General features: G+C 39.3%; 1 protein-coding gene across 1 annotated transcript in view; it reads left to right on the top strand.

The window, feature by feature from the left end:
* The window catches only part of UBTD2 (ubiquitin domain containing 2), a 45,727-nt gene that overhangs the window by 424 nt on the left and 20,003 nt on the right, over window positions 1-25,300 (top strand). The window lies entirely within an intron of this gene.

Below are 25,300 nucleotides of genomic sequence, written 5' to 3'. Positions count from 1 at the left end.
AAGGGGGGGAGTGTCTTCCTTTCAACTTTCCTCAACTAAAAAGGGTCTCCAGGCGCTCGCCTAGGGGTATTTCTGGGCCCGGGTGGGCGTGAGGGGCAGGGCCCTGACCTGCAGGGGGCGAGGTGGACAAGGTGGGATAGTTCCCCCTCACACACACCTCTTTTATCTCCCGTCGCCCAGGTATGGAAAGGAATTGTTTCCCTTCTGTACTCCAGTTGCCAGAGTCTCCACCACCCACACCTTGAGAAAGGCAACTTAACAATCCTCTTTCTCTTCTGAATACTTTTAACTGTTTTAAGCTTCGTTATTATTATTATTATTGAAAGTATATTGTTTGTTTTTATGGTACACCCTGTCCTTTGGGGTGTGTATTGAGAAGTTGAAAAGTGGGGTATAGAAGTCTCTTCATAAATTATGTGGGCCACCGCCTCCCTTCTCTTGACTTTGCTTATTCAAATGTACATGTTGAGAAAGTGGCTTTCTTCTTGTCAGTATGGCTTTTCTTGAACCTCCCTTGCACATACTTTGCAGATAAACGTGTATTGTACCAGAGGATGGAACTCTTACTGGAAATAATCATCTTTCTTAAAGTGGACTGAACTCAAAAGTTGTAGGTTTGTGTAATTCATATCTGCCTGTTATTCAGCTTAGCAAAGATTTATATGTTGATCAAACTGATGGTGATGATGATGATGGAGTTTTCTCTCTGAAATGGTTCTACTCTGTCACCTGAAGATCACATACCTGCCATTTTAGGGTTCTGTATCCACTTTTCTTCTAGTTAAATGTTGATACATCTCCCCCAATTTAAATAACTTTAAATACTATCTGCCAATTTTTCTTAACTGCACATGTATTTAAAAGGGCAAATCGTGCGGCAACACCATATTTCCATTCTCCTTTATTTAACAGATGGTTATTTCAGTCACCATATCATTACAGTATTGCTCTCTATAGCATATTCTTGCTTATGGATTTGTGTTAATATCTTGGGACTTTGTGCTGTTAGATGCATTTTTAAATGCCAGAGTGTTATGGTTCACAAACCTACTTTATATTACAATTGACATTCAGGGGAAATGTTTGTATGGGATGAATTTCTGAATTGTCTAGGTTGTATGGCATTTAGCTATAGAACTCCCATTAGAGGAGATTGGATTCCGGTACCTATATCCTCAGTAACTTGTAAAAATTGAAAAGACCTGCTTAATAAGTTAACAAAACCAAGGACAATGGGGTATAATGTAAAATTAACTAGGCTTAAAGTGGAAGCTGTGATGTAGCTGAAACCATGAACTGGATCTAGATAATTCACTGTGCCTATGTAATGTCACCCATTATTAAGAAACTACCACACTGGCTAAGTATTATGAGGCAATGCAAGGTCATAGAAGATACACCTGTAAACCATGAACTTCCTGGCTTTTCTATGTTATCCTTCTGATCAGCAAAGTATGGTAGTTTTTTTTTCAACGCAGGGTATAATATATCTTAATATAAATTTATAAGATAAATGATTCAATGGAATTGTGGCTGCTTCTTATCAAGATTTCCCTAATAAGGTTTTGTGAATATCTTACATACACATTATAGATTGCTATATTTTGGTGCAAAGAGCCTACTATTCATGCTACACCAGCTGGATTTTCTAGGATGTCCATCTGTGATCATATACTAGAGTGCAAGCTTGAGGATCAAAGGATAAATACATTTAAAGCTATTTCACTAAAACGAGATCTAGTATGATTCCACTTCAATTATGTGGCTTCCAGGCCTGATTCTTAAATGCACGAAAGTTTCTACAATGTCTATGTGTTGTGTATGCATGTGCGTAACCTATGTAAGGTTTTATTTCCTAAAAATAATATATATGATTGAGCCATTCTATTAAAAATTAATGTGCTGTAATCTACCAATCAAGATGTCAAAGTACACCTTTCTCTTCTCAAAAGGTAAAACCTTTCTTAAATATGTGATTGTGGTAAGTGTACAATTTGACTAAAAGTCTCTCAAGGGAAATTCTGTTTTGAAGTTCAAGTGGATTTCTGAGAACACTAGAGCACAAGTTTTGGAACAGCCTTTCTGCGTTTGAGGCTTGGCTTGCTAGCCCACTAGGTCACTCCTGTCTCTAATTTCACTTGCAGTGCTAGGTCACAGAATATCAATTTACAGGCTCCTGCAAATTATTACGATGAGATCTTGTGCTGTAGGAAAACATTTTAGAGGCAAATCTCAAACCAGAAGCAGATATAACTTGTGAAATTACGCAGAGTCCAGAGGTAATAAGAAGTTATTACTGTTCATAAGTCACCACTGATCAATGAAGTTCCTGTAATAACCCCTTTCTCTCTTATTACTTCCATCAAATACGCAATATACTGTAGACTTTGAAAGACATTAAAATTCGCTGGATGTCGTAATGTGTATGTTAAGTACATGGGTCTGCATGTGAAATAAAATGTCAGGATATATCTTTTCAACCACTTTGGTATCATTTTGATCTCTCTTTGCAGTTTTCCATAATAAACATCAGTGCAATTAGACTTCTATAATGGGGTGGGAAAACCTGTGCCTTCCAGATGTTGGCAGACTCCCTTCTCTCATCAGCCTAAACCACTATGGTCAGTGTTCATTCAGTGATGATGGGGACTATAGTAAAGCCACAGGTCCCCACCTACCTGCTTTATGGGGAAGTAATTTGTCCAATATAAATGAGATATGGTATTGAGGCAAAAAAATAGTATTGGGTGGCTCTTTATTTATTTTTTCATTCATGAGTTGCTTCTTAGGAATCATTTTTGTTTTCAAGGGGTTTTCTATCTCACTTTGGCTGCATGAGGAGGAGCCTCAACTGAAGGTACTCTGCTGGGTTGCTGTTTGTTAGCAAGCAGTCTGTGTTTGATATTATTACCTGTATTTATTAAATTTCTATATCACTCCTCGTCTGAGGGTTACAGGGTAGTTTGCAACATAAAAATACGTAAATTTACATCCCATCCTAATGAAGCTGATATATACATGCGATCAGATCACTAGGCTGCATCAGATCAAACTGATTGCTATGACATTTTGAAGTTATCTCGGCTTTACTGAAGTAGGGTTGCCATATATTGAAGAGCAAAATAAAGGACAGCCCAAGCCACTGCCAGCCTGAGCTGGAAAAATGGGTGTGGGGGCCCACTGCATTAGCACGCCTCTGTGACATGCAGAACAGCCCAAGCCACTGCCAGCCTAAGCAGATATAGGACCCCAGCTCCTACCTGATGTTCGCTGCAATGGCCTCATTTCGTTGTGGCACTTCCTCTTCCGCAGCACAGCGCCGTCCCAAGCATGGATGTGCCCAACCCAACCCCAAAATCTCCCAAACCCAAACACTTCCTTTAAAATGTAAACATCTGCCCAGATGGCCATGTTGGCCCCCCCCCAAATGGAGATGTTCAGGTTTTCCTGGACGAATGGCAAACCTGACTGAACATCATTTGGACTAATCTTGTGCTGCAGTGGTTTAGATTTCATTTGTGTGCCTAATTCAGAATCGGTTCAGTTTAGTCCCACATTGATTAAATATATTCTCTCTACTGAAATGGGCAGTTACAGGCTTTGCAGCTTAATTTTTCCCATTGGAGTTTTTGTTGATAAACTCTTTATTATTCAACTCACTCTGTTAAGGATATATCTCATTAGAAATTGTGAATGTTTGTTTTCTTTTTTCAAAGTTCGGCAAGGCCTTCTGTTGCTTGTACAGAACAAAGAGAAGAGATCCATATTTGAAATATGGGCCTTGTAAACCATTACAGATTTAAACCTGTGGTCTGCAGCTGTTTTTTCTGACACATGCCTTGCCTGTTCACGGTATGAAGCTCGCTAACAGTTCAGCTTCATTGATTTGTTACCATCCTGTCTTCTGAAGTATCCTAAGATGACCAGTGACTACCAGTAAGAATCACATAATTGCACACACTGGTGACATGTTTTAAAAAAACCACTATGTGTAAAGCCTTAACTATAGTGCCAAATATAGCCCTTGGACTGTACTGTTGAAAAGAAAATCCTTACATAAATTCAGAGCAAAAGTAGGAGACTTATTCAGTAGTACTGAGCATGTTTGAAATGTCTGATGAGTTGGAAGGGCAAGTTTGCATTTAAAGACTGCTTTCATTTTCAGTCTCTTCACACTGTATCAGATCTATGATTGTCTTGCTGCTATCTGTCCTTGGAAGTCTATTTTCTGAAAATCAGGATAGATAAGCCCTAGGGTGATGATTCCACCCCCAATACTTTTTCCCAAACTGGTTGTGTGGTTGCTTGCTCTTCCATAAAAACTTGAAGCCTTGGTGGTTTTGCCTCCTGCTAAAAAAGAAGAGTGAAATCAGTCTTGTTTCTAACCTTGCTCCAAGTGTGGTATACTGTTGTGTGTGTGTCAATATATTAAATTTCGGTAATGCCGATTCTACTTTTTCGAGGGTGGCATTAGAATGCTTGTGAGTTCTGAATTTTTGACATGACCAGTTTTAGCTCATTGCTTGCGGTTCTTCTTCCTATCAAAGAAAGAAGCCAAATTATTTGTTTAATGAAAGCCTCATGTCTTAGTTTTTCTAATCCATTTGTGAGGAGCTTTTGAACCTCTGCTAATAAGAATTTGGGATTGTGATGGGAGGTTGGTGCTCCCTCCTGCAGAAACTGGAGTGAATAGAAAAGGGGATTGCCACAGCAACAATTCTTTTAAGGAACCCTGCCTCCACTGTGCTGTATTCTGATGCCCCATTCTCTTTCATTTATCATAGTAATTGTCCCTCCCCTATTCCCAGAAGGTTTATTGGGCCATTTCACAGTTAAGGTAGAGGCGGCCCACCCTTGAAATAATGGATTGAGGGAAATGCTGATACTGCATGGGATGAAACTAGTCTTCCCCCCTCCCCCCGCCGCCAATGTGGAAGAGATACAAAATGTATACCTTTTTTACCATTTTGTTAGTGGGGGACTGGTCCTACAAACTTGACAAGCAAAGCTAAGCCTGGATTAAGTTCCTTTTCTAGGGAACTTAATCCATGAGGGAGTGGGAGATCAGTGCAGTATCAACACATTGTTAGAAATGCACTATAAATATCAGAAATGCATTATTTATTTATTTATTTATTTATTTATTTATTTATTTATTTATTTATTTATTTGCTGCCCATCAGACTGAGTTGCCCCAGCCACTCTTTGAAATTCTTTTGAGATTTTATTAAGATGTACCCATGTATAAAGGTAAAGGTAAAGGTACCCTGACCGTTAGGTCCAGTGACGGATGACTCTGGGGTTGCGGCGCTCATCTCACTCTATAGGCCGAGGGAGCCGGTGTTCGTCCACAGAAAGCTTCCAGGTCATGTGGCCAGCATGACTTAAGCCTCTTCTGGCGAACCAGAGCAGCTCATGGAAACACCGTTTACCTTCCTGCTGTAGCGGTACCTATTTATCTACTTGCACTTTGACGTGCTTTCGAACTGCTAGGTGGGCAGGAGCTGGGACCGAACAACGGGAGCTCACCCCATCGCAGGGATTCGAACCGCCGACCTTCTGATCGGCAAGCCCTAGGCTATGTGGTTTAACCCACAGCGCCACCTGCATTCCGTCATACCCATGTATAAATAGAGCCAAAGCAATTTGGAACTGTGCAGGCAAACTCTCTCAACTTGAATTTAGCTTTGGGAATTGTAATGAGCAAGATTATACATGGAGTAATGGAAGTCTGACAGTCATATTCCCAAGGCCTCTAAAGTTGCATTCTAAGGCTATGGGAGTGGACTGTACCCTTAGTGATGGTGCGGTTGTGTAGCAAGGGGTTTAATACAATGTATGCATGAATGAGTAGTGTGCTAATGTAAGTGGAGAAGAATTGGTGATCACTGCCCCATTGCCTGACTGGATGCAGGTCAGTTGCACTAGAAATCTCTTAACAAAATATGTTGCAACTGGATAGTGTCTAAATAACTTCATTTCTCCTAAGTTTCCATTTACAATTAGCATTGCCTATCTTTTGACTGGCCTTCTACATATATGTATTATAACAGTTGTGCATTATTTATTGTAATATAAACTTTCCATAGTTTAACATTACATGCCAGTATTATTTTAACTTCTGGGTGCTAATTGTCCGATAACATGGTTTCTGCTCGTTCTCTCAAACTGCTCTTTTCATGAACTAGTACAGTGGTACCTCGGGTTACAAACGCTTCAGGTTACAAACTCCGCTAACCCAGAAATAGTACCTCAGGTTAAGAACTTTGCTTCACGATGCGAACAGAAATTGTGCTCCGGTGGTGCGGCGGCAGTAGGAGGCCCCATTAGCTAAAGTGATGCTTCAGGTTAAGAACAGTTTCAGGTTAAGAACGGACCTCCGGAACGAATTAAGTTCTTAACCAGAGGTACCACTGTATTATTATTTCAGTAAATGTAGGCCATGCATTTATACTATTGCAAGGAAACTTAACTGGTTAAAAAGTACTATTTCTCTGTTGTCTGTGTACTCCACCCCAGCGAGGTTTCCAGCAACTCCCGTAGATTCTGTCTTCATTTTCTCTTTAGAACAAGAGAAGCAAATGGGCTTTAAAGCTCTGGTGGGGGTTTCCCTTCACTGTTATGCAGATATAATGCTGTCACTGTGATCTAAAGTTTTAAGATGATTATAAAAGCAGTGTCATTGCTTAAAACTCTTCTGTTCTTGAACTGGACTGTTAGAGGATGTGTATGTGTGTTTATATCTATGAAAGACTAGCTCAGTAGGAGAGCCTCTCCAGGTAGGGCTTGAAGTATTTCCTTTTCTGAAACCCTAGGAAAACCAGTGCAGTGGTCTGGCTTAGTGTAAGTCAGCCTTCTATATGTATAATAGCAATATTCTTGCCTCAGAACTGGGAAGCTATTTGCCATCAGCCAGGGACCATTAGGAGGTCCTTCCCAGGAACAACATGGCAAAGAGGAGATTAAAGTGGCCCCATACCTTGGCCAGAAAAGGAACTGCCTCAGGGAGCTTTATTCCAACCTCCCTGCCAAAAAGAAGACCCCACATTACTTCAGCGGCAAGTTGCTGTGAGACCACAGAACTGAAGGGAGGTATGTTCTGGCCATATACATTGACTAGGGGTTCTAAGGGCTACTCAGTTGTGCAGGTTTGGGGGTGGGGTATTATTACAACCATAAGCCACCCTGAAGATCATTCATTTGAAGGGGGGGGGGGAATAAATGTATATCAGAGAAATTACTGTAACATTGACAGAGCAATCCTATGTATGCTTACTCAGAAGTAGAACACAAGTGTTCAACGGCTAGTCCCATTGGTTGGTGTGCATTAGTTTGTTCTGAAACTCAATAAAATACCATATTTTTCCACACATGACAACCTTTTTTCAGAATTTTTGTGATAAATTGAGGGTCGTCTTATACACGGGTTAATATGCTGAGTAAGCAAAGACTGGTGCTGCGGTGGTAGTAGGGAAACGACAGGGAGGAGGCTGCTTACCCGCTCTTCCCAGCTTAGGAGCTTATTTGGTGAGTGTCAGTATGCAGTGTATTACTGCACCAGTTGCGTCAGACAGAGCTGGGGATCGTCGAAAAGCTGCTCAACAGCTCAGCAAACTTACAAAAGAAGCTCAACAACTGTTGAGGGGCTCCCAAAAATAGGGGTCGTCTTATAAATGGGGTCGTGTTATACACGGAAAAATGCAGTAATATTCAAACAAAAACAAACACAAAAATATATACAGTGGTGCCTCGCTAGACGAATTAAATTCATTCCATGGGTCTTTTCTTATAAAGAAAAATTCTTCTAGTGAATCCCATAGGAATGCATTGATATTTTTTTTGGATTATTTTTTTTTGCCCATAGGAACGCATTAATTGAATTTCAATGCATTCCTATGGGAAAACGCGATTCGCTAGACGAATTTTTCATAAAACGCTAGAAAAAACCTTTCGTTAAGCGGAAATTTCGTTAAGCAGGGCATTCGTTAAGCGAGGCACCACTGTAGAATGAAACCATATTGTGTTGGTGGTGGTGTGCATTTGTTTGTAGCCCAAGAATCACCGTTGTTTCTTAGAAATAATCAGAAAGCGTTGCTGACCCAAGATCTGTGTAACTGTCCTAGCAAAATAGGTAGTTGTGGACCCCTTACAGAAAAGTAAAACATTTCAAGAACTGTGTATGTATTTGCAGTGAAGAAATTCTGTGGTGTTGAATAAGCGGAAATAAGCCCATTGAAACTATGGATGGATAGTTTGGAAATGTTTTCCAAATAGTGAGGTGAAAATATTTTGATTTAATAGACATAAGTTATTGACAGTTAAGATTTCATCTTCTTTCTTAGAGCTTGGTGTTTTGAATGTAGTATGTCTTATATTGAGGTCATGAGTTTCCAACTTGATGCTAACCATTTTGCATATATTACTGGTACAAAACTATGAACATTTGTGACCAACATTTTCCAAAGCCTAGATTATGACTCCACTTGGTTTGATTAGTAAGGTTGCAGGTGCACAATTTGTAAGATTAAAAAGGTTTGTCATTCCATAAAGTTCAGCTTTAGGTACCAGCAGCCTTCATATTTACCCCACTTTTTAAGTGAAAAGTTTTTCAGTAATCCATCACATGAAGCAAGCAAGAATCTTAGAATAAGTTTTAAATGTTAAATTTTAACTGATGCTTACATATTTCTTGGTGCTTTTTGAGTGGTACCGTAACTAACATTCACATTATTCATAATTTACAGGAGCTAATGGTTTTAGTTCATTCTATTATAACCACAGACTTGTTCCTTAAATTAATTTCAACCATAAATTACCATAAATGTAGCATTTGACCACCGTAGAGAAATTGAGGATTCTCTGAGTTAATTACGAATTGTGAACAAGCCTTTTATTTTATTTTAGGTGGTGGAAGAGTAAAATAATTACACATTGTCTCTTCCTATGATTACTGCGGTTTGTTGTAAATTCCAAAACTTTAAAGTTGCCAATGTTAAAAATGTGTGTTTTAACTTTGAACGTTATACAGTTTTGGGTGGTTTACTCAACCTAGGTTTACTCAGAGTAGACCATGCATATTAATTTAATGGGTCTATTCTGAGTTAAGCAACTTGTACTTCCATGGTAATATTATGCAAAAAGCACATTGTTTTATTATTTCACTGTATTGTCATGAACTTGGTGGAGTCATTGAGAAATGTGGTGGTCTCTCTCCAATTTTCTAGCCTGTACCCTGAGACAGCTAGAATGGAATTAATTGGACTGCCTTTGGAACTTACTTTTCCTGTATAGATTCCCGCCACAGTCTTCTTTGCCCCATTTTCTTGAAATCAGTTATCATGCTGCTGGGCATAACCACCAGTCTGCTGAGAATGTCTAGTTATCTGCTTTAAAATGTCAATAACTACAGTGAGTATGTTTGCACAACTGAACACCTCTGGATTTTAATCTCTCCTACTCACCCGCAATTGTATTTGACTCTTTTAGAGTTTCAGTTTGAATGCTTTTTGTTTTCCTCATTTCTTCTGACAAAGGTTGGTGATCTATACAGACTTGAGTATATCTTTCTTACAACAATGTGGAAGCTGCATCTTGCATTTTATATTTCTGTCAGTTTCCTTAGCTTTGCTTGTAATTTTTTGTTTCTAAATTGTTACAGGTAAGGCAGAATATATGCCTAAAGAACAGGGATCCCTCAGTATTCTAAATAATTTAGTAGGATGGCTATTCAGTTTCCTGCAATACAGGAAATTCTGAAGGTGGCAACATTATTAGTTATTCCTTTTGGGATAATGTGTGCATTTATTTGTTTACTTCTGCTACTGGATTCAGTAGTGCTTTGTGGTGTGGTAACCACCTAAATTTGCAACATGAGCTGGTAGCTGTCAATAACATCCCAGCCATACGGAACATACATTATATCTGCAACCTGACATTTCTGACTGGTTTTTGAGTTGTGCTAAATTTTACCTTGCTGGATTCTGTAGGCAGACAGCTCTCCATATGGTCACAGTTACAACATGGCATTTATAGGCAACTATCTAGTGTACAAGTAACCGCCTGACTACTGAGGTATGCCCTGCAGAATAATACATTAAAAATATTAAAATAGCAAAACACTTTTCCAATACATCTTTTTCCTCACTGTGACAGTTAAACTTTATAACTCATTCATTTTTGCTGAAATGATGTTGTGAGGTCTCTTAGAGTTAATTCAACATACTTTGAAACATCTGTGATTTGCTGTAATATGACCGAAAAATCCTGGCACAATAGAGATTTTGCAGAGATTACAAATTGCCTGTTAAACAAAAATGAGTGCAACAACACAAGAAAATTCTTTGGAGATGAGCAGACGAAATTTTTTGAAACACATTTTGAAACTGTGACAAAGAAATGTCTTCATCTGGTGATATAGCAAGAAGAAAAATGCAGGAAACCATGTAAAGAATGTACCATTTTGAATTTATTATAACTTTTGCACTCAAAACACAATCTGCAATATGATTTGCATTTGCATTGCCAGGATTACTGTTTTATTACTAAAAAAACTTAAAAGACATAACATACATTTGTTTACACAAAATAAGACCCATTCTTATTCCTCCCTTGTGTGGTTACCATTTGTTTAGCATAGACATTTTGTTGGCCAATTACAATCATGTTGTTTCCCCCCCTCCACACACACACATTGATTCCTATGGGCTGCCCTGGGATAAATTTAAAAGTGGCTTCTTAACGTGAACCAGGAAATGGCCTGTCTAGGCAATGAGATGATTCTCATTGATATTTTCTGGTCTACCTTGTTCTCAAATTATTGGATTTCTTTCTACATTATGGATTTCCTGTAGCTTAAAATGTAGAATGGAAAGTAGTTTATCAAATATACATGAGGAAAACATAAGATGACAGGGTTTTTTAAAAATGGACTTCCTTTCATTGAGAGGTACGGTAGTCTTGCCAGAGGTTAAAACATTTGCATCTTATGTAGGTTAATAATAATAATAATAATAATAATAATAATAATAATAATAATAATTTATTCTTTATACCCCGCCCATCTGGCTGGGCTTCCCCAGCCACTCTGGGCGGCTTCCAACAAAATATTAAAATACAGTAATCCATCAAACATTAAAAGCTTCCCTTAGCAGAGCTGCCTTCAGATGTCTTCTAAAAGTCTGGTAGTTGCTGTTCTCTTTGACATATGCTTGGAGGGCGTTCTACAGGGCGGGTGCCACTACCGAGAAGGCCCTCTGCCTGGTTCCCTGTAACTAGGCTTCTTGCATGATTTCTTCTTCTTGCATGATTTCTGCACTTTGGCTTTATTTCTGTTAAAAAAATCATGACATTGTGTAATATGTCATGTGTTCTTGTTCATCTGAGTTTATGTTTACCTAATTTTAAGACCCGCTAAGCAGCAGTGTAGCTAGCCGCCGGGCTGCTCGGGGCGGCAAATCCGAAGGCACCCTGCTGCGCGCAACAACACATGCGCCATGACGCAGAACGAATACGTTGTGGCACATGCGCACACAGGGGGCATGCACCGCGGCAACCCCCCCCCCCCGAGCAAGCTGCGGAGTGAGGCACTCGGGGCTTCTCCATGGCCGTGGCTGTTGGAGGTGGTCAGCCCCGCCCAGCCTGCTGCCCAGGGCAGCGCAACCCCCGCCTCCCCCTATTACTACACCACTGCCGCTAAGGAACAAATGGTTGCTATTACAGTCATACCTCGGGTTGCGTACACTGTGGGTTGCGTACTTTCAAGTTAAGAATGTGGCGGACCCGGAAGTGTTTACTTCCAGGTTCCTCCATGCGCGCATGCACAGAAGCGCTCGGTGCTTCGCACATGCACAGAAGGGGATCAGGTACGTATCCAGAGGTACCACTGTATGTCCTGATATGTGAAACCAGATAATTCAAAGAGGGTGCACTTTCTTTTTCTCATGACTGTAACCATACACATAACAAATAATTGGGAAGATGGTTGGTTAAATACTGACCTCTTTCTTTTAAGATTGAGAATTGATTAAACCATACATTTGATAACTTTCACGAACTACTTGTCTGATTCATCAGAACTTGTTTGTCAATACTGTACAAGACTTCTTCATAGGTATACAATACAGTACTATTTTTGATATATATAAATACATGGTGACTTGCCAAAATAAATGCATGTGTGCCCCCCCTCTCTCTCACAAACACACACACACTACATTGAAGGTAAATCCCATCTTTCCTCAAAGGAGCTCAAGATGGCATACAAAATCTCCCTATCTGCATCCCCACAACCAACCTGCAAGGCAGAGAGAAAGTGATTGGACTAAGGTCACCCAGTGAACTTGAGTGGCAGAGTGAGAATTAGAGCCTGGTCTCCCCAGTCTTAGCCCAAAACCACGCAGGCTCCATGTCCTGCATAACTGTACTCCAACCGTGCAAAACACTCTGAGCTGTTCTGCATCCTGCCTGTTAGCAGTCCCAATGCTATCTGACTAGCCACTTTTCGAAGGGACAGTCTTAATTAAGTGGACCATTAGTATGGCCCAGCATTGTATCATACAGTGTTTCATCACAGGTTTATATTTTACATTAACTGCTACGCAGCCACTCGTACTGGTATCTACTTTTAACCTACTGAAGCAGAGCAGTTTTATTATCAGTTGTCCCAGAATCAAACCCATTAACTACTAGGTAGCAACAAAGATGCAGTTTTATGTACATACGCATCACACACATATTGTGCCTAATTTATCTTTATCAGATTGGTTTATCTTCTCAGGGGCCTGATCAGGAATTCCTAGGCTTAGGGTGAAAAAGCTTTTAACTGTTTTTCCCTTTGCAGAATTGCAAATGTTGGTGAAATTAACTGGCTGTGAGGAGATTGTTGTTAATTCACTGGCAACTCAGGGGTGTCCTGTACAAAAGCTGTCTATGGACATATAGAGAGTAGCATGAAGGATGCCAATACTGTGTGTATATAAAATAGAAATGGGATCTGTTGTTGAGTCCAGGAGCATTTTGCCTCAGAGCTTGCCTGAAAGATTTTGTTTTCCTTTTTAGAGAGGTATTTTGTAAAAATCCTGATTGTTTAGAAAGTAGAGGAGTCATTCATATCTACTGTATATTCAGCTTGTTGAATATTCAAGCCAGCCATGCAGTTGAAGAGAATCCCTCAAAATAAACCTAATGCTATTGCCATTTTCAATGTATTTTTCAAAGACAAATTTAAAATTGACTAAAAAAAATGTCCAGTAGCACCTTAGAGACCAACTAAGCATGCACACGAAAGCTTATACCCAAAACAAACTTAGTTGGTCTCTAAGGTGTTACTGGACAATTTTCTTATTTTTTTATTTATTTCGACTACATCAGACCAACACGGCTACCTACCTGAATTTAAAATTGACTATAATTCTTCTGCTTCATTGTTCAGTACATTCCAAATATTAAACCTTTATTATGTTGGTCAGTTGCCCACAGTGTGCTCTAAATGGAAAATTTTCTAGACTTTAAAAAGCCCAGTAGAAGTAGGGAGACTTTGCAGCACCATCAAATGTATTTGATGTATAATGCAGTCAACTCAGGTATAGTATCTGGAAGCAAGTCTGTCTCCCTCTGACAAAAAAGCACCTTCAAGCTACAGAGTGAATGCAGACAGCCACCTTAGCAGTAGAATCACTAATGCATTGTTGAAGGAGCAGGAAAGGTATACCAAAATATGAGTGTGTGGAAACACTAAAGTTGAACTTCATGCAACTCCAGCTGTGTGTCTAATTTTAATGCAGTCTTCTCTTTGAACACATGAGGTTATAGCTGAAGTGTTTTAATAAATAGATACAGTAGTGGGTTTATATCTTTTTTAAAAAAGTGAGCTATATGATTGATTAAGGGACGCGGGTGGTGCTGTGGTCTAAACCACTGCCGAACGGAAGGTCGGCGGTTCAAATCCCTGCGACGGGGTGAGCTCCCGTTACTCAGTCCCAGCCCCTGCCAACCTAACAGTTCGAAAGCACGCCCAAAAGTGCAAGTAGATAAATAGGTACTGCTCCAGCGGGAAGGTAAACGGCGTTTCTGTGCGCTGATCTGGTTTCGGTGTTCCATTGCGCCAGAAGCGGCTTAGTCATGCTAGCCACACGATCCGGAAAAACCATCTGCGGACAAACGCTGGCTCCCTCGAGATGAGCGAGATGAGGGCCGCAACCCCAGAGTCGTCTGCGACTGGACTTAACTGTCAGGGTCCTTTACCTTTACTTTTGCAGGTATATGATTGATTAACAAAGATTGATTAACAGTTAATTGTCTCTCTGTATTAATGAATATTTTAGAAATCATACGATTTGGGGTTGGAAGAGATCTTATCAATCCAGTCCAACCTCCTGCTCTGAAGCAAGACTGTGATTATTATCTCTGCATGGAATTGGTTGGAGCTTGGGGAGCTGTAAGATCCACTTTAATACTCTTGAGGTCAGCTTTCCTTCCTCCCAATAACAACAGGCTAAAGTAATTCCTGCTCAGAGCTGTTGGAAGGGCATCCATGAAAAGTGAAAATGTTTTACTGTCTCAAGAGTTAGTATGATAGTATCTATTTTTTAAGAACAACAAGAAGCCTGAAGACCTTTGACCTGGTATATTGATCAAGTGAAATAAAGGATTAACTTTCAAATATTTTAACAGTATTCAGTACTGTAATTTTAAATTTTCTTACCCCGTATGTAAAAGGCAATTATACATTCCCTCCTGCATATATCAAGATTGGTGTAAGAATGCTTGGCTCCTTTCCTGGAGCAGTGGCATAAGAAACATGATCTCTTCTAATGAGACACAAATGGGAGGGAAGGCCTAATTTTACTGAAGTTTAAGGTAAGGCTTTGGGTGAATAAAATATGTTTGGACTTGTTCTATATGTGGATGTGAGAAAAGGTTCAGTGTTATGAAAATATGTACATTCTGATTTTCTGTAAACAAAGTATTCTGAGGCTGTTTATGGGATACCTAGATCTGTACCTACGATCCATCTCAGCAAGACATATTGTGACCATGTCCATGGTCATAGACCAAAGCAAAACACATTTCAGTAGAATATTTAGAATTTCAGCCTAGATCAGAATGATTGCTGTTGAACTCCCACAACAAAGAAAGGGGGTCATAACCTTCTACTATTTTTTATTTTTTATTCCCACCCCCATAAAATTCATATACTGCTTAACTGTAAATAGAACCTCCAAGTGGTTTACAAAGAATGTAAGATAAACATTTAGATGGTCAGTAAATGCAAACATTTTTTTAAAAAAGTGAAATTAATGAAATCAGCAGTTAAATATTTAATATCCAAAGCTAAAACACTTCTTTTCCACAAGTTGATCAATTCGTAGGTATCCTAGTTTGCTATTTCAAGTGACAAGCTCCATGGCAGTATTGTTTCTACTATAGTAGCTCTGTTCTGCTTGATCACATGCGGGTTAAATTTGTATAGGAAGCCAAGTGTGTATTCACCAATCCCAACATGTGGTTACTAGATACCCCAACACCACTTCTGACTGTCATGTGTTCAGCACAAAAATCTGAAGGGCGTTTCTAACCATATTCAGCAGAATGCAGTTAAAAGTCTCGACAGTACTAGGAACCTTGCAGTATTGCTCTGAGGCTTCTAACTATGCCTGGCATGTAGGGGCCAGTGTGGGTGGGGGCCAGTATGCATGTAACCTGCTTACAGAGCATATTTAGCTCCTCTCCCCATCCCATGTACCAAAGCTGCCCAGACCAGCAGTTGAATCTCAGCTATGAGATAGCCGATTGTCTTCAGGTGCAGTGAAGGATGCAATCTTAGGCATTGCAGCAGGCCCGGCTCTAGGTAGACCCCCGGTGGCGCAGGGCACCATGGCGCCGGCCCGCCAGAAAGGCGCCGCGGGCTGTGCCTGCCCGCTCGCCAGCCAATCCGCCGGTCCACCGCACAGCTGCGCCTGTGGGAGCCGCGCTGCGCCCACCCGCCCACCGCGCTGGGGGACGGGGCGGGAGGGCGCCGGAGAGATCGCGCCTTGCCTGCCCACCCGCCACTGCGCCCACCCGCCCACCGCGCTGGGAAACGGGGCGGGAGGGCGCCGGAGAGATCCGGCGCACCACAGCGGCAGGGGCGTTTAAGACGGCCCTGCATTGCAGGACAAGTCACACATATCTGCCCACTCCATACATACCCTCAGAATTTGCCACCTGAAGTGCCTGTCACATGTCAGAGCCAGCCCTGACTAGGAAGTATTGTGAGAAGCAGGGAGATGAGTGTGCAAATAAGCATATGCTCCCCCTCAGTAGTTCTGAGCCTGGAAGTCAGGGGTTGACAACTTGGGAGCCAGAATGGTACCACTCGGTCAGATTTAGTTCAGGGTTTTATCAATTCCCTGCTTTAGTTTACGGCAATGAATGCACAATGATAGGACACCATTTTGTGCCTGATAAAGCTTTTGACTAGCTTTTACAAACTTTGCAACTACAGCACAGAGATTTTTTTTCTTGCAATGCAAATTCAGTTGGAAGCTTGAATTGTTTGGATCAACTTCCGCCATTCCAGATGTCTCTTACATACCATGAATTTCTTTGGCAGTCTTCCTATGTATTCTTTTTCCATCAAGGTTTTAACAAAGTAACATTGATGCAAAGATGTGTTGTTATATTTAATTGCCACTGCCAGCATCTTTTGAGTAACCTATTGGCTTTTATTTGTGTTAATGATGAGGTCTTGAAATTTGGCAATGTAGAGTTCTCATTAATCAAACTGACTGCCTTGTAAAAGGAGCTGAAGTTGTTTCCCATCTCCACTGAAAATTGAGGTGTTTGTGATATTGTTAAATATTTTTAAATATCATCCAAGGCTACTGAAATTGATAAAGTTATTTTCCTAAAGAAAGTTGTAAATTTAATTTACATTTGCTTGCATTTTCTGTGAGATACCTTATCTGCTGTAGTTCTATTTGCAGAAAAGATAAGGCATTCAAAATCCTGGCTTGTGAATATGTTACTAACTTTAAAACATTTACTACAGTACTTTGATGAAAGGAGTGAATCCATTCTCCCCATTCAAATGATTTCATCACTAGCCGATTGCTAAATACTGCTTTGGCTGGGCAGAGTAATTAATGCTTAATATTGGCAGCAGTCAAATCTGAGCTAAACATGATATTGTTGGATTTTTTCCCTAATCTTTTGACTAGAGTCCTAGAATAATTGTGTTTTTTATTAGGCTGCTTAGAGGATTAAAGAGATGCCACTAAATTCTGTGGACTTTTAAAAAAAATCACCAAAACACTTCATCGTACTGTCAGTGCATTCTCCGATGATAGCTTCTGTGGTGACAGAATAATCTGTATTTGTTTCCCTGCCACATAATAATCCAATATTTCCCAGTTATTTGGGCCATACCTTTTTTTAATAAGGAAAATATATTATCCAACTTGCATGCAGTTCTTTTGTAGTACTCTCTGAAGTGGCAGAAATCATGTGGTGAGGCTTTAAAAAGTAACACTAGAGCTCTTAAAGGCACACATAAGAGCATTCCATGGTCCTTCTGAAGGTGCATTTTCAAAAAAAACAAAACCAACCTTGATTTTACTCCCCTTTCATTATATAAGTCACCAATGCTGTAAACTGCTCAATAGAGCAAAATATGATTTCTAAGAAGTAGTAATATCAGCAGTCTCCTTCAGTGCTGAAGAGGCCTAGGACTCAAATTTCAAAGCTGTATTTTTCAGCAAAATGACTAGGCAACATGGTAAATGATATTCATGTATTTATGCAAGTTTTTTTCTGCTGTTTATGTAAAAAAAAGATTAATATTCAGAATCAAACACAGGCTGTTCCTTGAGACTTAACTTATCGTCCGGTTAAAAGGGGGTACTGTGTGCTTGGTACAATCATTTCTGTATCTCAGATCTTGAGAGGTGCTAAAGATTTAGTGGTGACATAATGAGTGACCTCTGTCATATTCCTTGATGGGCATCAGCATTTAGCACTTTGTTCTAGTTTAAGAAAAATATAACATTCAGATCATATGTAAAATATAGAAATTTAAATTGACATTCCTGTGCTTTAAACCAGCCATTAATAAATATCAAATACAAAAACCCCAAACTACAACCAGCCATTAAAATTTGACCCAAACAAATTTTATTAGATTGTTCTTTGAAAGTGTTACATATTATTTTAATTAATGTAAATTAAACACATTTTTTTCCTTACCCCTCTTTCGAAGCAGTCAAATTAACCTGGCGAGCAAGAGCAAGCAATTAAACCATGCCCCAACATTTCCCTGCTAAGAAAGTTCTATCCTGATTTCTCTCATTTCCTTAATGTACCAGTAGTTCTTGTCATCACATTACAAGGCAGTAATGATGCACAAATGTGAGTGTAAAGTGGTATGGCCTTCTAATCTGAGATGGATTAATTAGAGTTTCTGGCACTAATTATAATAACTACTGCTTTTTATCGTTTAAGCCTTATTAAACTCTGCAATCCCTTTAGAAAAACAAGGCTCAGGGAGTAAATTGTGTATGCTGAAAACCTAAGCAATACCCTCTTTGAAATTTATCCCCTTCTGCTAGCCTGCCAGTGAGGTTATCATATCTGCCAAGTCTGGGAAGATATATCTTGGCTTGACTGTCTAAACTGATGTTCATTCTGTACCTAATAATAAAACTTTTCCTCTTGTTCAAGACTGTGCAGCACAAATTCAGGAGTGATTTTTTAAATATATTTTTTAGGTTCAGCTACAAAGAAATTGTTGCACCTACCTATTGAAGTGTCGGTTGTTTTCCACTGGTTCATATGGCAGATGGATTATCAAAACATGTTACAGAATTTTTTTTATCATAGCAGTGCTATGATATTTGATATTTCATATCAAAATACCATATCTCACATAATCTGGGTAGTCAATTGTATGCAAAATCCCATGACATGTTGAGGAGGAAAACATTTTTAATGCAAAAGAAGAGTCCTGTCTCACAACACGTTACCTGTGATCATTATTTTTGCCCTCAGCTATTCTTTCCAGTTTCTGCAACCCACTTTTCAGACTTTTCTGCCCATTGTAATAATAATTGGAATAAAGCTGTCTACAAGAGTTCTGGCAATCTGTCTTGTTTCATTTTGAAGGGGCTACTTTTCAAGTCTTTAATTCTTTACCATGTCATGTATTTATGTTTTGCCTTTCCACTTGCCAAAGTAGCCCTCCATGCTAATTTAGAACACGGTAGAACATGAAAACAATTAAGACCATTAAAAGCCAAAAATCAAAAGCAGCACAATAGATAATTAGAATAGAGTCAGAATAAAGTAATATATGCCTCCTTTGAAAGAAGATGGGCCCACAGAGAGAAGCTGTAAATGGTTGATATTGTTATGGTATATGCCTTACCCACATTAGAGTCTATAACATAATTGGATTTACTTTAAAAATTATGCTGCAGCCACTGGATTTGCAGCTCATCCACCATACTACAGCAGCAACCCTAAATATTGCCAAAACGTTTCATGGCAAGCCATATTTTCCCTTTCCCTGGATCGGTTCTCCCACACTCCCAGAATTCCGAAGAGATACTGGGAACTGGAACATAGTGAAATTTTTGTTGTTTGTGTTCATTACTGCATTTGCATCCCCACCCCAAGCAAGTTTATTCCAGCTCTTTATAAACTTACAGGTGTAATGTCGGAAATTTCCTAAATGCCCTTGTTTCTTCATCTTGTTCTTCTCACTGCTGCCAAAATTAATTAATAAGCACAAGCCGTTATTTGGGATTTGATAGCAAGCACGTTATTTCTGACCACATATATCTGGAGGGCTTCAGGGAGAAGAGTGGGTCAGAAAGTCCCTCCTTCCTGCATTTCTTGGGATTCAAGCCAAATACTAATCTTCCTAAGCATGTTGCGCTTCACTAATATGGAGTGGAAAAATTCCAGTGTTATACGCTTCTGCATAATTTTCCATTTCTAAAAATGTATTGTATTATAAAATGTATTAGTAATTTTGAAGGGTAACAATAGTGAATGGATGCAATACAGTTGGGCTGTTCAAAGTTGTAATTAAATTGCTTCAGTAAATACACATAGGCTTTTTAAAAAACTGTGTGTATGTATGTAATATGGAATGGATTGATCCTGGTGCATGTCAATTTTATATGTATTGATAAGTGTTTTCATTTTCACCTTGATCTGTAATTAAAAAAATATTTTGTAATTTTAAAAAGTTTGTATTTAAATGCATGTTTATCACAAAATACGTACATACATATTATATCTCATTGTATGCATTTCTAATACATGAACTAGAATAAAGCATATTGTATGCATTTCTAATACAATGTATTTTATTCTAGTTCATGTACTGTATATTCCTGCATATAAGACTACTTTTAAACCCAGGAAAATCTTCTCAAAAGTCGGGGTTTGTCTTATATGCTGGGTCGTATTTCTTATACGGCGAGTATATCCCAAACTCTATATTTTAACTGGAAAAGTTGGGCGTTGTCTTATACGCCCAGTCGTCTTATGCGCCAGAATATACGGTATTTTTACGTTCTTGGGTACTTTTATGAGCCAAAAACTACCAGTATATCTGAAGCATGATTATATCCTAATCTGTGTATTCTTCCAAAACGTGTGAAATGGGTCAGTTAACATGTGGAGTGAACAGAATTCTGATACATAATTAACTTCTCTGTATATGAGATACCCATCCAAATGTTGAGCATAAAGAGTTGGTCTTCTTTCTTATAACATCATCGAGACAAATAAAAGCACCCCTTCACACCACCAAACAAACTTGGACCCAAAATGTGTGGAATATAGCACTTACGGAGCACTTAATTCACATTGGAGGGTGATAAGAGGAATAACAAAAAAAGGTGGATTTGACTTTGTATGGTCTCAATTTCGATTGTTTATTACTGTACAGTAATAAATACAGTAATCTCCCTTCCATCTCAGTCACAGCAGTCACTATAAAGAAATTATTTTACATTAAGCTCAGGGTATACTTCAATCCAGAGGAGTGGTTTCCAATTAGCTAATTACTGCGGACCCCTCATTTTTAAAAAGCCAAGCCATGGACCCCCTACTTTGGAAAATTTTGATTTTTCTAGTGTAGTTTTTGTTATGTGAATGGTGTCACGGACCCCCTGAGTGGGTTACACAGACCCCTGGAGTTCATGGACCACAAATTGGGAACCCCTGATCTCAAGCATTAAGATATTTTCCAAGTTTGTTTTGATGGCATGTGGATATGTATTTGTCCTGGAAGACACTTTATCCTTGGAAATTGTTTTAAAGGTTTCCAGTAAAGTTTGTAGTAAAAAATAAAATAATTAAAAATGAGAGAATGTAAAGGAAATATGCACAGTTTGATAGTCACAGCTCTCAGTTTGGTTCTGAGCCCAATACAGAGTGCTAATTGTTACCTTTTAAAGCCCTAAATGGCTTTGGAACAGGATACCTGAAGCGTATTCTCCTCCCGTATATACCAGCCTGGGTCTTAAGATCTTCATTGAGCGGCATTCTCCCAGGTACTGGGAATGTACTTTAACTGTGTGTTGAATGCACTTTAAATGTATGGTGTGGATCTGATGTTAGTGAAATTTTGCCCTGCAGGGGTGGATACTTCTCCTTTATGGTAGGTCTTCAGCTGCCCTTGTTTTAGTGATAATTCTGTGCTGCTGCTGCTGCTGCTGTTGTTTAGTCATTTAATCGTGTCCGACTCTTCGTGACCCCATGGACCAGAGCACGACAGGCACTCGTGTGCTACAGCAAGTCTTTTACTGTAGCCCATTGACCTGTGAATGGCGAATTTTGCCTCTTAAATTACTGTGCCGAGGTGAATGGGGGTGGGATGGGAATGATTTGAGAACTGAACCTCCAGCTGTTTGTAGTTGAGTGTGAGAGAAGCAACCTGACATTTGAGGAGCCCAGAGAATGTTATCCTCTCATTATACATTCAGTATGCAGTCTTTTTGCAACTGCAGGTGGTCAGCATGGTTGCAGGCATGCAGAGTTCCTGTGCTGATCTTCCAATGACAGAGGTGTTTTAAGAAATTACAGTGACATGATTCTAACCAAAATTGAAACACTATGTTGTACGTCACTAGAATTTTTAAAAATGGAGTGAGTTGAAAGTTATGTGAAGTATTCTGTTGGCAGTTTAACTGACCGTGAAATAAAATCCTGTGGAAATAGTGGCTTTTGAAATAAGGCAAAACAGTGACAGTGCTTTGCTGATAGGAATGTACCATAGATCTCTTTAACATGACAACTTGAGTGTGTGTGTTTCCCGAGCAGCTATAAACTTAATCATTGCTAGTGAGTTTGTCAGCTAACATTTCCGCTTCAAGCTTATGTCAATCTTCTAATTAAGTGATGAGCTCAAATAGCTGAAGAGAGCTATTAATGGCATTTAGTTAATTGGCTAATGTGATCCTACCAATAAATGTCACAGTGGGACAAACTGCTAATGTACTGTTAACTAAAACCAGTAGATCTTAGCTGAGCTGGGAAGTAGCTTGTGGATCATCCCTTCTAGAGAAAAGAATGATGCTTAATGATCTCTCAGTCTTTCATGACTCTTAAGTGATGCTACTAGCTGAGAAGATTTGTGTCTCAGTTGTGGCTGCTGGGCACTCAATCTCCAATTTAGGCTTAATGGTGGTAGACTTACAATAGATTTTCACCAGGTTTCCTGCTAGCATTGTGTGTTTGCCCAACAAACCTGGATAGAATGGTTGCATCTCATATCTTCCAAACTAGTAATATAATAATAATGATAATAATTTATTATTTCTACCCCACCCATCTGGCTGGGTTTCCCCAGCCACACTGGGCCTCTTTCAGCTGAACATTAAAAACAGACTAAAACTTCAAACATTAAAAACTTCCCTAAACAGGGCTGCCTTCAGTTATTCTTATTTGTACGATAATAAAATGTGCTCTTGATACCAATCCTGATATCACTTCTGTCAGATCAGAGAGGGTTCAGTGTACACCAGCAGAAGTCCCATTTTAAACTATATGAAAGGAGTTGGAGATTTGTTGTGACTCATAGTGAATAGGCAAAATCCCCTTTATTCTGAAAGTGCTTCAGCTGTTTTGTTAGATGATCTGAACTCTAAGCAATCTAATCCTTAGTCATTTGTCTATTACATATGTTTGTTGCAGAGATTGTACTTTTGATGTTCTACCTTACACTTAACCCAGTCCAAAACAATATATTCTCTCATTCACTATAGTGAAGGAAGAGAGCATAATCAAGCTGTAAATAGAAGAGGACTTATGACAAAAATTAGTATCCTGACAGCATGCAGGGTAAGCTTCTCAGCAAGATAGATACCTGGGGAGAAGAAAAAAGGTGTTGAGAAACAGCAAGAATGTTGGAATTGCCTGTAAGCCATTTCTATAATTAATGTTTGGGGGAAGCAAAGTAAAAATAAAAAATCATTTGGTATACGTTTACATTCATTGTGTTTGTGTTCAAAGATGAGGCTAGCTGTTACTAAAATACTTACTTACTGAAGTAGATGGACTTGCTTTTTCGAATCTGATGACATACTAGTGGGATTCAAAATGTTCCATTTAATTGTTCTTTAAAGCAGTGTTTCTCAACCTTTTTTGGGCCACGGCACACTTGTTCCGTGAAAAAAATCACGAGGCACACCACCATTAAAAAAGTTTAAAAAATTTAACTCTGTGCTGCCCTATATTGACTATAATTATGACTGTAAGAAACACTTGCCAATTGCTGTGTTGGTTGTAATCTCCTGTAAGAAGGCTTCACAAGCCGTCCGGCGGGTCAGTGTTGCGTATTGGCGGCCACCAGGCTCGTTTGCACTGAGCTTTGGGAAAGAGGAGGAGAAATATTGCTTTCCGGTGGGTCAGTGTTGATTATTGGCGGCCGCCAGGCACGTGACAATGCAAATCGCCCTTCTCGTCGCCACACGTCACGGCACACCAGCCAGCGTCTCGCGGCACACTAGTGTGCCGCGGAACAGTGGTTGAGAAACGCTGCTTTAAAGTGTATAAAGGGAGGGAGTTTGAAAAGCTTTCATACACTTGTCCATAATAGTTTGGAGTCTGCCAGATTTGCACCCAACCTATAAATTTCCTCTAAATTCAGTGTGTGACTACAGTTCTTGTATATTTGAGGCCTGCCAACAAGCTGGTTGTTTTGTGAAACAGTTACATCTACTGTTCTGGATTTTATAGATGGTCAGCACAAAAGGCAACTTGTTCTAGTTGCATAAAACATAAAGAAGAAGCAGATTTGCATGGTCAAGTATCTAAAGAAAAGACTATTATTACCCTACAATCCTACCAACATACACAACTACCCCCATTTTAAGCATCATAATCAGGTTGTAGCTTATTTTGAGATGCCGTCATTGGCCCTAGGTCAGACAATAAGTGTTTTATGACAGAGCAAGGATTTAAACCTGGGTCTCCGACCTACGTCCAACTAGCCACTACACCACAACATAGAAGGCACACAAAATATGAATGGGACCAACTTTACTTTTTAGATGCTTCATTACTTGCATTTTCTGGCAGCACTCTCAACCTTAGATAGTTCACCTTGATTTTCCTTTGCTTTGGGACCATTATTCTCTTATATATTTTAATGATTTCACAACCTGCTGAGCACTATACCGTATTGAATTGGTAAACATAAAACGTATCTTATTGGATGAATGAAGTTAAACTATATCATAGAATCATAGAGTTGGAAGAGACCACAAGGGCCATCCACAAGGGCTATATAATCTGCTAGCTGTAAACTAGGGGTGTCTGTTACACTTTTCAAAAAGAGAGATAATTGATGTTTGTGCAGCTCCTGTGGAGACATATTAGTCTTCTAGAATATATCCTGTTGGATTTTTGGTAGCCGCTTAAATGGAGCCAATGTGACTTGCTTATACAGTACCAGTGTTGGAAGAGTTTCCATTTTTATTTATTTTCCCCCATTTATGTTGTTGTTTCTAGCTCTGGCTACTCAGAAACACAAAGTATTTGTGTGAGACATATTCTTCGAAGATTCCTACAGCTCACTTGAGTGCAAGTTTCATTTTAGATATTCTTTGGAGAATTTGGCATTTGTAGCAAAAAGAGTCAGATAATTGTTGCTTAGTTTTCCTAACTTCAATAATCAACTACTAAACATTGAAATCTTGTAACTTTCTCAACACTGAAGAACTACTGACAATTTGTATATTTCTGTTTGCACAAACATGATCAGCAAAAGATTAGGCAAATATTTGTCTCCTCTTTCAGTCACGGCTGG

This window comes from Zootoca vivipara, chromosome 2, assembly GCF_963506605.1.
Source record: "Zootoca vivipara chromosome 2, rZooViv1.1, whole genome shotgun sequence".
NCBI classification, from domain to species: domain Eukaryota; kingdom Metazoa; phylum Chordata; class Lepidosauria; order Squamata; family Lacertidae; genus Zootoca; species Zootoca vivipara.
This window is presented reverse-complemented; position numbering and strand designations above follow the sequence as displayed.